This window comes from Herpailurus yagouaroundi, unplaced genomic scaffold (assembly GCF_014898765.1).
Source record: "Herpailurus yagouaroundi ecotype Mexico unplaced genomic scaffold, PumYag 199, whole genome shotgun sequence".
Taxonomy (NCBI): Eukaryota; Metazoa; Chordata; class Mammalia; order Carnivora; family Felidae; genus Herpailurus; species Herpailurus yagouaroundi.
Genome location: NW_024412430.1, coordinates 18,123,268 through 18,137,842, shown reverse-complemented (window position 1 = coordinate 18,137,842; position 14,575 = coordinate 18,123,268). Strand labels below are relative to the sequence as shown.

Here is a 14,575-nt window from a genome sequence, read left to right as displayed (position 1 = left end):
AGTAGGACCCGAGCTAGGAAAGCTGCCAGTTAACAGTTAACTCCTGGCCATTTTGGCCTCATCGTTTCAGAAGGTATTGTTTGGCTTCCCGCGGTGTATACAGAGTTACAAGTCCGGCTCCCTTGCTGGGCCAGTTATTAGAGACCAAGGGCTGGCCTCCTGGCGGTGACTGCAGGTTTGGGGCGAGAGTTCAACGTTCACATATGCTCTGGCCATGGTGCCCGTGGAGAGTCAGTCTCCCAGGGTCTTGCCGGCCCCGTATTCTCCCGCCGCCTTCCCCAGCTGCCCTTCTCAACAGCCTTTCTGTCCCCTGCCCTTCTGGAAACAGCGAAATACCTTGCGCATGCGCCCTGCCTCCCAAGCGCTCTCCTGTTTTCTCTTGACGCGCCTCTTTCTCGGTGACCTCCTCTGGTCACCCACCTCTCCTATAGCTTCCCAGGTAGGACTGGAACCCGGTTTTCTCTGATGGCGCCCCGTGTTATGTCCACGGCCTCTCCACCAGAGCTCCCGATCTGCACCTGCCCAAACATTCTCATCCCACCCGCCAAAGGCCAAGGTTACAGTCCGTGGTCAGACTGGGACCGCAAGCTATTTCTTTCGGCTTTTGGCTTTCGATCTGGTTCTGGGTGACCTCTGGAATTTTCATTATTATGGGTGATTCGGGATTTGGGACGCAATTTGAGAAGGTGCAAGAGAATGCCGAATGTTCCACGCGTGTCTTTGAGAGGTAGGAGATCTGCTGCTTCCCCTGGGTGCCTTCTTGGGGGCGCACGGCTAGGCCTCCTGTTCTGGCTGTCATGGCCCGTGGGTGACATTTCTCAGATGGTGATGGGCTTGGGGGGAGGAGAGAGAAGGTTGCTTGGAAATCAGAGAAATCATTGTTTTTATTGTGTGTCTTTATAAACAGGCCCCCATTTGAAAATGCTCCTTGTAATCAAAATCAAAAGGTGATACCGTGCTTGAGGGAATCTAATTTATTTTATTTTATTTTATTTATTTATTTATTTATTTTTTCAACGTTTATTTATTTTTGGGACAGAGAGAGACAGAGCATGAACGGGGGAGGGGCAGAGAGAGAGAGGGAGACACAGAATCGGAAACAGGCTCCAGGCTCTGAGCCATCAGCCCAGAGCCTGACGCGGGGCTCAAACTCACGGACCGCGAGATCATGACCTGGCTGAAGTCGGACGCTTAACCGACTGCGCCACCCAGGCGCCCCTAGGGAATCTAATTTAATTAGAGCCTCAGTCTACCTTAAAAAAATTTTTTTTTTTTGGTAAAAATAAGTCTTTCGAGTAATATCATATCTAAGTAATGACTGCCAGTGACGGTGACATTTTTAGGGGCATGGAAAAGAAACAGGCTGTTCCTTCTTGAACAGGTTGCTTCCTCACCTGGGTATCCTTTCTTCCCATGCTGATTTTGACTTGCCCTAATTAAGAAAAAAAAATTGTTAATGTTTATTTTTGAGAGAGAGAGAGAACAGAGCATGAGCAGGGGAGGGGCAGAGAGAGGGAGACACAGAATCCGAAGCAGGTTCCAGGCTCTGAGCTGTCAGCACCAGGGCTCAAACCCATGACCTGAGTTTATGACCTGAGATGAAGCCAGCCGCTTAACCGACTAAGCCACCCAAGCGCCCCTGACTTGCCCTATTTTAATCAATTGTGGGAAGCCCAGTTAAAATTTCACGCCCCTTGAAAGCTTTGGAAGTGCTTCTCCCTGATCATGCCCTATTTTCACCTGGTCTGTACCTCTCTAATACTTATGAGCCAGACCCTCTGTGTTCTGCGTGTATGTCTGTGAGCCCCGTTGGACGGGTGCCTTCTTGAGTGCTGCTGGGATGCCTTGTTCATCTCCAGACCAAGTTCAGCACATGTTCTGGTACACAGCACTAAGTAGGATACATCCTTTGACTCGAATAACCAGGAATCTTTGTTGATTTAAAACTCAGTTTCACAGATCGACAAGGACCGAGCAGTGCAGGGACAGAAAATTGTTTACAGGTATAAACTTCACTGGGACGTTTACAAAATCGCTCTTGTCTCAGCTTTCCTAGTAGCAGGATGGATCCCCATCCAGCAGGTAAGATATTTGATTAGTTCTTTTTGAAAGTGGGATGGTGTCAGTATCCACCGGAGTAATTGCAATGAAACTGAATATATGGGAAATAGCCTCTTTATTTTTTTTCATTAAAATTTTTTTTTATTTTTTTATTTTAGAGAGAGAGAGGGAGAGAGAGAGCACTGGAAGGGCAGAGAGAGAGAGGGAGAGAGGGAATCCCAAGCAGGCTCCATACTCTCAGCACAGAGCCTGACACGGAGCTCAAAACCACAACCCTGGGATTATGACCTGAGCTGAAATCAACAGTCAGACACTCAACTGGCTGAGCCACCCAGGCGCCCCCAAATAGCCCCTTTAAACAGGGATGGTTAGACTTGGTGGGGGGGGGGGCAGCTACGGGGAGGGAAGAAGAGAAACCTTTCCCTTCCAGCCTCCCCGGGAAAGTGGGAGGACCAGAGGGAAGGGAGAGTGGTTCTCTCTCCGGCAGACAGTGGGAACAGCCAGGGCAGGGATGGGGTGTCATGAGGCTGTCCCAGTGTTCAGGAAGTATGGAACTGTAGGTTCTAACTTTCTAGAACCCATCTCAGCTTGAGAGCCTCTTATCAGACCCACACACAGAGTGCTGGGCATTAAGTAGGAGAAAGGATGTGGTCCAAAACTACGATGGCATAGAACAAATAGGAGCTGGTGGGTTTTTAACAGGGAAACAACATATTTATTTATTTTTAATTTTTTATGAGAGAGAGAGAGAGAGTGTGAGTGAGGGAGAGGGGCAAAGGAAGAGAGGGAGAGAATCCTAAGCAGGCCCATGCTTAGCACAGAGCCCGACACGGGGCTTCATCCTACGACCCTGGGATCATAACCTGAGCCGAAATCAAGAGTGGGATCCCCAACTGACTGAGCCACCCAGGAGCCCCAGAAATTAACATATTTACCAGATATTGTGAAATCTTAGCTCTTATGAACCAGAATAAAAGCAGGGAAAGATTGCTGAGATACTTTTTGAAAGGGGCCAGTCTTCCTGTGTGTATGTATCTGAACAGGTGACCGTTCCCCACGCGCCCTTAGCTTACCGACTGGTGCAGGCATCGCGACTCACAGTTGCTCTTTGTTAAAGTGCAATTTTTGAAAGTTAAACCCAGGACTCTCAAGCCAGTGTAACATGAGTACATGTCATAGGCTTTATTAGCTCATTAATCAAAGACCCAGCATGACGGTAACACTGGTGAGAACTGGAGGGAGCAGGAGCCTCTACAGTGGCTGGAAAAGAGAATTCTTACACAAGATTACTAACTTTCGGTAAAAAACCAGCCAACGTTCCATAGGAAACACCAGCTCAAATTCTCTACTTGGGGGATTCTCTTCCCTTTCAGACAGGAATCAGTTGTGCTGGACGAAGTTTGTCTGTATTGCTGTCCGGCAAGAATCGTTTTGGGGCGCCTGGATGGCTCAGTCAGTTCAGTGTCCTACTTCGTCTCAGGTCACGATCTTGTGGTCCGTGAGTTTGAGCCCCGTGTCGGGCTCTGTGCTGACAGCTCAGAGCCTGGAGCCTGCTTCGGATTCTGTGTTGCCCTCTCTCTCTGCCCCTCCCCTGCTCACGCTCTGTCTCTCTGTGTCTCTCAAAAATAAATAAATATGAAAAAAATTTTTTTTTAAGATAGATAGATTTTGTTGGGTATACATTTGAGTGAAAGCAGAAATTGCTCTTAGAAAGCACGGTATTGGTGAAATCTTGCAGGCTCCCAGGGAAGCACACCACTGGGAAGAATGAAGCACCAAAAGACGTATTTTGCTCCTGCTTGGCCAGTACGAGGGAGAGCAGCGTTTTCTGCTTTTTGACACAATCCTGGGGCGGATATTGGTATCACACCTGGAGTCCCTGGGCGTGTTGCACTTTCTCAAGGTTCTGCCATGTGGGCTGAGCCGCTGTCATGCTTAGAACGTGAATTTAGTGGCTTTACCTCGAACGTGTTTTAGGGGAAGTATGGAAGTCATTTCTAAAAGAACGTCTGTATATGGGACTCGCATTGCAGACAGCACATTATGTTCCTGGATGCTGCACCTCTCCCGGGTGTCTTGACAAGGACACCAAGGGAGGGGTGCTAAGGACATAAGACTGATGTGACTCAGGTAATGATTGGATCACCTCCCAAGTTTAGTCTTATCTCACCACTAAAGCACGTTTCCTCCTTTCTCTCTAGTAGAGAAGAAAATCGTTTCCTCTACCCTCTTTGACTTGGTCCCCGGGGGTGTGCAAATTACACTAAGAGAATACAGGTTAACGGGAGAAAAGACATAAAATTTTTATTGATATTTTATTATGGATGAGAGTCCACAGAAAGGAAGTGAAAAATCAAAGAATCAGTGAGACAGTGGCGGCTGGGGAACTTACATTCCATTTTTAACAAAGGAAAGGGGGTTCGGGCTTGAAGAGACAAGTCGTAGGAAGGTGACTAGGAAATCTACGAGAGAAATGGTGGGAGACAAGAGCTATTTTGGTAAGGTTGGCTTATGTGAACTCATCTCAGTGCTGACTGTCTCTGGTGATGGCTTGTCTGGGAGCAGGTGCACCTTCATAAGGGATATTGAAGCTCTGATTTTAGCCGAAAAAGGGGGGGAGGGGAGAGTTCTTGCTGCACCTGTTGATTTCCAGTTGCCTTTAGCTCAAAAAAACAAAACAAAACAAAACAAAACAAAAGACAAACCTTGATGCTAAAGTGGCATATTTTGGGGGTGGCATACCCCGATCGCCTTCACTAATGTTTCAGCGCCTTCAAGCACGTGGAAGAGGCCTTTCTGCCCTGACAGGAAGGATCAATTCTGTTCTGTTTTCAGAAATCCTTTTTGAGGGTTTATTAGTGAAGTTAAATTACGTGCTTTAATCCCACCACTTGCCTGCAAAGAGGAGAGGTTCCTGGATGCTGTATCGGTCTTTCTCAATAGGCTTAATTCCAACGAGCTTCTTGTTTTCATTTGATTGCTAGAATTCTACAAGCTTTGTCCTCAGTACGCTGGTTTGTTTTTCTGAGTGGGGGATACACTTTCCAGAACAGCTTTTCCATCGGTGCACTGGGGTGGGCTGATGGGGAAGAGGCTGGGCATTCTTCAGGGCATTTTTGGACTGTAGTCGGTCTTTTCTATACTTTTATTGGGTAGATGTGTGTTTAATGGTGAAGCAGGATGTGACAGAAGGAATAAGTGGAGTGTGTTATCTGATCCCTTGAAATGTGTCTTAGGAGTTGATTTTTTTTTTTCCACACCAAAGAGGACACTTTACAACATTTCGCTGAAAAAGTACCATTTAACAAAGTGGCTTTGAGAATTCTAAGTCCGTAAAGGTAATAATGCTCATTCGCTAATATTTTTACGTTCTCTTTTTTGTAAGAATATTTTTCTTTAGGGGCGCCTGGATGACTCAGTCGGTTAAATGTCAGACCTCGGCTCAGGTCATGATCTCACAGTTCGTGGGTTCAAGCCCCATGTCTGGCTCTGTGCTGACAGCTCAGAGCCTGGAGCCTGCTTTGGATTCTGTGTCTCCTTCTCTCTCTGCTCCTCCCCCACTCATGCTCTGTCTCTCTCTCAAAAATAAATAAACATTAAAAAAAAAGAATATTCTTCTTTATAAACAACTTTATGAACGTGTAATCTATATGAAATAAGCTATTTTGAAGTGTATAATTTGATAAGTACTGAGATATATATGTATACACCCATGACCCCACCTTCACAATCTAGATAAGGAACATATAACCATCTCCACCCAAAGACTTTTCTTACTCCTTTATAAACTTTTCTTGTCAACCTCATCAACTGACCGTAAGTGATCTATTTTCTGCCACAAGTTTGTGTTCGTATAGAATTTCATACAGAGTTCCCAAAATATATGCTACTTTTTGCCCGGTTTCTTTGACTTTTTGTAATTATTCTCTGATTCATTTACCTTCCTGTACTTACCTGTAATGCATTTATTGTTATTGTCATATATTCTGTATGGCTATGCCTCCATTTACTTATTGATAGATACTTCACCTACTGACAGATATTTGTGTAGTTTCTGGTTCCAGGCTATTACAGATCACACATTTGCGTATCGTCTCTGTCTTTTTAGCTTTAGCCATACTAATAAGCATGTAGCGTGATTCCATTGTGAATTTTATTCACATTTCTGTAATGGCTGTGAATCAGAGCATCTTTTCCTGTGCTAATTTGCATCCTATCCGTCCCTGGCGACGTGTCTATTCAAATTTTTTGGCCACTTTTTAAAAAGTTGGGTTGTTTGATTATTATTTTTTTTATTCAGGTGCTGTTGATATCCTATAACATCATATTAGCTTCAGATGTATAACCTAATGATTCAGTATTTGTATATACTGCAGGGTGATCATTCCCCTCGGTCTATTTAGCACCTACACCATACATAGATAACACATTTATTTCCTTGGAATGGGAACTTTTAACATTGACTCTCTTAGTAACTTTCAAAGCTACAGTCCAGCATTATCAACTGTAGTCACCATGTGGTACGTTAATGCCCAGGACACACTTATTTTATAGCTGGAAGTTTGCTTCATTTGACCCCCTTTCACCTTTTCCGCCCCCCTCCTGCCCGCCCTCCCATCCCCCACTCTGGCCACCACCGATCTGTTCCTCGGAGCTAGGAGCTCAGTTTTTTGTTTTCTTTTTCGACTCCACACACAAACGAGATCATCTGGTGTTTGCCTTTCCCTGCCTGATGTATTTCATGGTAGAGGGTGTCCTCAAGGTTCATCCCTGTTGTCACACGTGGCAAGATCTCACACTTTTTACAGCTGAGGAATATTCCAGTGTGTATGAGCGTACCCCTCCCCCCCACCTTACTCACACAGACACACTCTTTAACCATTGATTTGTGGATTGACATTTGGGTCGTTCCTACTTCTTGGCCAGAATAAATAAGGCTGTAGCCAACATGGGGGTGCATATACCTTTCTGAGTTAGTGGTTTTCATTTGGATACATATCCAGAAGTAGAATTGTAGGAACATACGGTAGTTTGATTTTTAATTTTTTGAGGAACCTCCACGTTGTTTTCCACAGTATTTTGCATTAATTTACATTCCCATGAATAATGCATGAGGGTTACCTTTGCTCCACTTGCTCATCGACACTCGACACTCGTTACTTCTTGTCTTTTTGACAATAGCCATTTTAACAAGGGTGAGGTGATATCTTCTTGTGGTTTTGATTTGTGTTTCCCTGATGATGAGTGATGCTGAGCATCCTTCGTGTGTCTGTTGGCCATCTGGATGTCTCCTTTGGGATAATGTCTGTTTATATCTACCCATTCTTTTTTTTTCATTTGAGAGAGAGAGAGCACAGGTGGGGGAGGGCAGCAGAAGGGGAGAGAGAGAGAGAGAGAGAGAGAGAGAGAGAATCTTAAGCAGGCTCCAGGCTCAACACAGAGCCCGATGCGGGGCTTGATTCCACGACCCTGGGCTCATGACCTGAGCCGAAGTCAAGAGTCGGATGCTTAACTGAGTGCGCCACCCAGGCACCCAAGTTCTAACTCTCTTTAAATTGAATTGTTTGTTTTTTTGCCATCGAATTATAGAGTTCTTTATATATTTTGGCTCTTAACCCCGTATCAGATATAAGATTTACAAATATTTGCTTCCATTCCGTAGGTTGCCTTTTTATTTTTTGGTGGTTCCATTTGCTGCGCAAGACGCTTTTTAGTTTGATGTAGCCCACCTATTTATTTTTGCTTCTATTGCCGTTGTTTTTGGTATCAGACCTCAAAAATCACTGCCATGACTGATGTCAAGAAGTTCACCATCAGGGTGCCTGGGTGGCTCAGTCGGTTGAGTGTCCGACTTTGGCTCAGGTCATGATCTCACGGTCCGTGAGTTCGAGCCCCGTGTCGGGATCTGTGCTGATAGCTCAGAGCTTGGAGCCTGCTTTGGATTCTGTGCCTCCCTCTCTCTCTGCCCCTAACCCACTCGCATTCTGTCTCTGTCTCTCTCAAAAATAAATAAACATTAAAAAATATATATTTAAAGAAGTTCACCATCCATGTTTCCTTCTAGGATTTTTATGGTTTAAGTCTTTCTTTCCTGTCTCCAATCCATTCTGAGTTAGTTTTTGTGTATGGTATAGGATGGTGGTCCAGTGTCACTCTTTGGTGTGTGACCCTTTTCAACACCATTTCCTGAAGAGACTGTCCTTTTCCTATAATACATTCTTGATTCTTTCATCATGAATTCATCGGCTATATGTGTATGGATTTATTTCTGGGGTCTCTGTTCTGTTCCATTGATCTATGTGTCTGTTTTTATGCCAGTACCCTACCATTTTGATCACTATAGCTTTGCAATATACTTTGAAAGCAAGGAGCATGATGCCTCCAGCTTTGTTCTTTCTCAAGATTGCTTTGTCTCTTCAGGGTCTTTTGTCGTTCCATACCCATCTTAGGACTTCTTTGTTCTATTTCTGTGAAAGATGCTACTGGGATTTTGACAGAGGTTGCCTTGGATCTATAGATCATTTTCAGTAGTACGGGCATTTTAACAACATTAATTCTTCCAATCAATGAGCGTAGAAAAACTTTTATTATTTGTTTCCTCTTCAATTTCTTTGTTAATGTTTTGCAGTTTTTAGCGTATAGGTCTTTCACCTCCTTGGTTAAATTCATTCTTAGGAACTTTATTATTTTGGATGCAAATTTAACTGGAAATGTTTTCCTAATTTCTCTTTCTACTAGTTTTTTTTTTTTTTCGTAGTGTATAGAAACACCACAGATTAGAAACACCACTTCACTATGTCGAGGTATGTTCCTTCAGTACCCACTTTGCTGAGAGTCTTTATTATGAATGGATGTTGACTTCTTCAAATGTGTTTTCTGCATCTGTTGGATGATTATATGGTTTTTACCCATCATTTTGTCACTGTGTGTGTCACATGGATTGATTTGCAGATGCCAAACCATTCTTGTATCCCTGGAATAAATTCCACTTGTCAGGGCATAGGATCCTTTTAATGTATAGTTCGGTTTGGTTCGTTACTATTAGGTCAGGAATATTTTTGTCTGTATTCATCAGGGATATTGACCTCGAATTTTTTTTTGACAGCCTTATTGGCATCCTTATTTTGGCATCCAGTGAAGCTATTTGGTCCTGGACTTCTTGTGGTGGTGGTTGTTGTTGTTGGGAGGTTTTTGATTACCAATTTAGTCTCCTTACCAGAAATTGGTCTGTTCAGATTTTATTTTATTTATTTATTTTTATTTTTTTTAATGTGTTTATTATTTATTTTTGAGACAGAGAGAGACAGAGCATGAGCAGGGGAGGGGCAGAGAGAGGGGGAGACACAGAATCCGAAGCAGGCTCCAGGCTCCGAGCTGTCGGCACAGAGCCCGACGCGGGGCTCGAACTCATGGAGCGTGAGGTCATGACCTGAGCCGAAGTCGGACGCTCAACCGACTGAGCCACCCAGGCGCCCCTGTTCAGATTTTAATTATTGAGTTTTAAGAGCTATTTATACATACAATTTTTTTTAAATAAAATCTGTTACTTGCAAGTAGTTTTTTAAACCAGTTCATGGCTTCTATTTCTATGAGATACAAATAATTCATAGAAATACGAACTGTGAATGCTTCTTTCGAAGAGTAGGTGTTTTCACCTTGATAAAACCCAGTTCATTGATGTTTCTTTTATACATTGTGATTTTGGCGTCCTAAGAAATATTGGCCTAATCCAAGGTCACGGAAATTGTCTCCTACATTTCTTCTAGAAGTCGTATCGTTTTAGGTTTTCTATTTAGGTCCGTGGTCCATTTCGATCTAACTTTTGTCCAATCTATGAAGTACAAATGAAAGCTCATTAAAAACAATGACACCAATCGCTCCCATGGTATGTGTTGAGAATGCTATCCTTTGTCCACTGGATTGCCCTTGTCCCTCATAACGAGCCTCAAAATCATAACTCTCATGTCAGAAGAGTTTCCCAAACCCAGCCAGATTCTCGTGTTGGAACATCCACCTCAAACCCTTTGAGTTCCCATTCCGAGGCCTATAAGTGTGCTCCCGCGACTTGCGGCCTCTGACTCCTGCTACGATTCTGTCAAGAGGGTCTTCACTGCTGGAGGTTTAATTAATTTAGGTCTGCTTCGCCGAGAGATTACCAGCTGACAAAGTCCGATCCCATCTGATAATTTCCCCCATCCCACATCCCAGTACTTATTTAGGAATGTGTTTAGCTGGGGGATGTGAGGTTGAGTTGGAGTTCTTTTTGTCAGGTGCGATTTCCACAAGGAATGTTTCTATCACAGCTTAAAATTTTCTGCGGTGAAGAGGGCAGCCTCTGAAAGGCACCGTAGTCAGATTTTCACTTATAATTGTAATTCTTTTATTTTCAAATTAGAATTGCTCCCACTTTAATATTTAATATGCATTCTACAGGAAGGTTTCTTACTTTTAATTGTTTATTCATATAAAAAGTACTCCTGGGGCGCCTGGGTGGCGCAGTCGGTTAAGCGACCGACTTCAGCCAGGTCACGATCTCGCGGTCCGTGAGTTCGAGCCCCGCGTCAGGCTCTGGGCTGGTGGCTCGGAGCCTGGAGCCTGCTTCCGATTCTGTGTCTCCCTCTCTCTCTGCCCCTCCCCCGTTCATGCTCTGTCTCTCTCTGTCCCAAAAATAAATAAACGTTGAAAAAAAAAATTTAAATAAAAAGTACTCCTGGGGAGCATCCTTCTGTAACACTGCAACGGGGAACTACAGGAATATGGGGCCAAAAACAGTAACATTTCATCCTGGCACGTCTTGGCAAATGTAGGATAGACTACGGTTTAGAGGCCACGGTAGGAGAGATTAAATCCTTGGATCTCGCGGTTCCTGGGTTCGAGCCCCGCGTCGGGCTCTGTGCTGACGGCTCAGAGCCTGGAGCCTGCTTCTGTCCTGTCTCCCTCTCTCTCTCTGCCCCTCCTCTGCTCATGCTCTCTCTCTCTCTCCCTCTCAAAGATAAATAAACGTCAAAAAAAATTAGTAGAAATGGGTAACCCAAAAGGCATTAGGTTATTAGGCATGTTTTTATGAGATTCTTACAGTTATTTCTATTACTAATAATGTGCATTTATTGAATTATCATTCTGTCACTGGGCCTGGCCATTTTCTGCGAAGCGCTTTTATAAAATACAGGCGATTTCACTTTCCCATCAGAAGTGCGGAGACAGGTGTACGGGCCTCCGGTGAGGGGCCCCGTGCCAAGCTGTCGTGTCCTGACTTTTGGCCTCTGTACCGTCTCCGTGCCCAGACACTCGGGAGCCTCAAGTCCCCACTGACTCTGCTCTGGTCCTCTGTCCTCAACGCCAACCAGCTGGTTTCCTTATTTCTTCTTTGGTCTCGTACACCATGTAGGTCACGGCCTATTTGTGCGCAGCGTTGTTTACCGCGCACGGCAGGAAATCCCTTCACCTGCCTTCTTCAGTCTCTGGCCGGGCGGCTGGCAGTGGGGTCTAGATTCATTCCTCCACCATCCCCGCTCGGCTGCCGAGTCGGGGAATCCCGGCAGCTGATACGCTTTGAGGGATCGCTCCTCCTTTGACCCTTCGTAATCTGAAAATCAAACGCACACATTGTACAGGTAGACTGCAAATAGAATTTTCGTCTTTGATTTTGGTTTGCAAACTAGATTTTCAAACCTTGAGCTGCCGGGCGAACTTCATCCTGTTTCTGCCTGCCATCCGCGTCAGCGGACGGGGGCGACTTTGGTCCCCAGGCCGCTCTCGCGTTACCCACCCACCAAGCCGGCTTCAGCCCAGGGCACCAGGCTCGTGTCGGTTCCCTGAGGAATAAAACCCCACTTTCCACGTGAAGGCTTTTTCCTCCAGCTACTCACTGGCGCATCAACAGACTCTGTAAGCCCGCCTTTTCTTCTTACTACCTGGAGATTAATTCTACCGTTCCCTCCTTCTTCCAGAACCACAGTGATTTGCACGAGAATGGAACAGTTGCTTCCTTAAGCCACTTTGAACCACATTGGGTAGGAAATGTCCTGCTGAAGATTGGGAGAGCTGGTGGGCGGGTGGATTGGATTTCCCCCGAATCTTCTATAATATCCTCTGCTTCATTGTGCCGAGAGATTAAAGGTCGCCTCGAGGCTGTCTGGAGCTCTGAAACACAAACGGTGACGTAGAGGACACTTTCTCAAAGCTCTGTTTATCTTTCTTAAAGTAACATGACGGTCTTATGTTTAATCCCGACGAGTAAAATAGTATCACTTGTTTAATATCCTACATATTTTCTGCTTTGTCACTGAGGGCACGCTTATGGAAAGAAGCCTTTCAGCAGAGATGAGAATCACAAGTATTTACGATGACAACTGTCATTTCAGGACTTTACCTGGGACAAAAGCGTGGTCAGCCTTTTCTGTAAACGGTCAGATGGTAAATATCTTAGGCTCTATGGGCCATACTGCATTTCTTGCAGCTTCTGGACTCTGGTGAGTGGGAGCGGCCTTAGACTGTATCCAGAGAGTGGATGTGGCTGTGTCTCAGTAAAACTTCATTGAAACCAGATTTGGCCCTGAGGCCAGAGTTTGCTGACCCTTGCCCTAGACAAAACAGTGACGCATCATGTTTATTTTTGATTCCTTCCGTGCCCCCCGCCCACTTTTTATCACCCCCATCTCTGTATTGCACCCTAATGGAGAGTTGCCAGATTTATATTTGTTCAGGATAGAGATGTCCCCCAAACTACATGTTCTCTGACATTCGAATTCATCCGGGCCTGCTATATTTTATCTCGGCAAACCCTATTCCAGTGATCTTTTTCTTTACATACGTTACCCTTTCTTGGGGCTTGATGTCCTGCCCCGGATCAAAGCGGAGGGATTGGATGAGGGAGCCTTTACAGCAACATTGCCTGCCTTACAGTCGCCTTGGCTACATGTTTGAAACGATAACGAGGAAAGGAGACAAGGGTTTTGTCTTAGGCTAAATATTAGCAAGTCTGTAGCAAACGAGAGAGATTTGCTGGGGTCAGAAGTTCATTTCCACTCGCTGAAAATCTGCCCTGCTCACAGGCACCTATCACTTCCATGTAAGGTTCATCCTGACGGAGTCTGCAGGGAGGACGATGTTTCAAGAAGAGAGGTCACAAAGGACATCTACAGGATGCTTTCAACGTTAGGGGTGGCGACATCACGATGTGCTACATCATGAAAGAAGGATGAAAGAATCTACGTAGCACAGGTGGGTGCCTTTACACACGGGCCCGGTACTGCCTGTTAGCCTTTATACCCCAATTCTTGTTGTTAATTCAGCATAAAAAAAATGCAAGGAAAAACTCTCCTCGCCTCCTCTGCATTTGCCCGATTAGTCAGTAGTTTCACTGGGGATAACATTTAGAAGAGTGTGGTCGCCCAAGGCAGTTTGCTGATTTCCCAAGATTAAGGAACTTCGTTAACTCCTCTTACAGGACATTGGGCTCGGTATTCGAGTTCACATGACATTCCAGGCTGGCTCTGAACGGGATAGAACTGTTGTCCAGAAAATGTTGGCCAAGTTGTGCTCGGCTGTGAGAAGTCGGTTCTCATGTTCTCTGGCGTGTGAGAGAATGCTCTGTCTTTCTCCATAAACCCCAAGGGAAGGTAAATGAGTTGGGGAGGGGGTGGTTTCCTGATGCTGCAGGCAATGAAAGGCGCCTTCATACCTCTGTTGTTCAGCACCATTAACCTTCCCGGTAATTGGAACACACGAAAGGGGGAGGTGAGTGAGAGCAGAGCTCTGGTCTCTTTCCTGGCAGGTACAATTACTTAAGCCTCCCAGTAAAGGATCGGCTTTAGATTCCTACCCGGAGCCACCACTTTCAAATCACTCCCTACAAAATCAACCACAGCCACCACTTAAAAAAAAAAAAAAAAAAAAATCTAATGATATAATCATTTCTTTCTTCTGATCCTTGCCTGGGGATGAGAAGTGTACCCAACAAGATAAGGTGGGCGTTTGTTGCATAATTCATGTAACTGATCCAGTCCATCACGCAGAAAATGTAACAACAAAAAAAGGAGGTCTTAAAGGCTGACCACGTGAGACCCGTTTAGGATTCAAAGTCATTTTAGACTGCCAGGCAAAAATAGGTTTTAATTTCCCACATACGAAGCCACTCTCTGGAAATAAAAAACGCAAATCCAAAACTTTAAGTCAGAACGAGATGCAGAAAGACATCACAGTCTAATTACAACGCAAATAAAATGAACCAATCTGGTCAACGAACATAAAGAGTTATCATGTGTTCTATCAATGACATAGCACTTTTTATCCACAGTCTAGAGCTGTGGGGGTGTGGGCGGGAGCGGGCGTTTTCCTAGGCCAGTTAGACTTGTGCGTACAGGCATGCATTTCAGTGATAAGACAAGAATATTTAGAAAGGCACTTTAAAAAGTAGTTATCTTTGGGGCGCCTGGGTGGCGCAGTCGGTTAAGCGTCCGACTTCAGCCAGGTCACGATCTTGCAGTCCGTGAGTTCGAGCCCCGTGTCGGGC

The 14,575-nt window shown here is 44.9% G+C and overlaps 1 long non-coding RNA gene across 1 annotated transcript in view; it reads left to right on the top strand.

Annotated features, from left to right (window-relative positions):
• Window positions 1–14,264, top strand: part of LOC121013720 (uncharacterized) — a 34,769-nt gene extending 20,505 nt beyond the window's left edge. Inside the window, exons 3-4 of the long non-coding RNA XR_005782880.1 lie at window positions 13,138–13,284; window positions 13,511–14,264. This is a non-coding gene — a long non-coding RNA (uncharacterized LOC121013720). The remainder of the gene's footprint in view (window positions 1–13,137; window positions 13,285–13,510) is intronic.
• The last annotated feature ends 311 nt before the right edge of the window (window positions 14,265–14,575 follow it).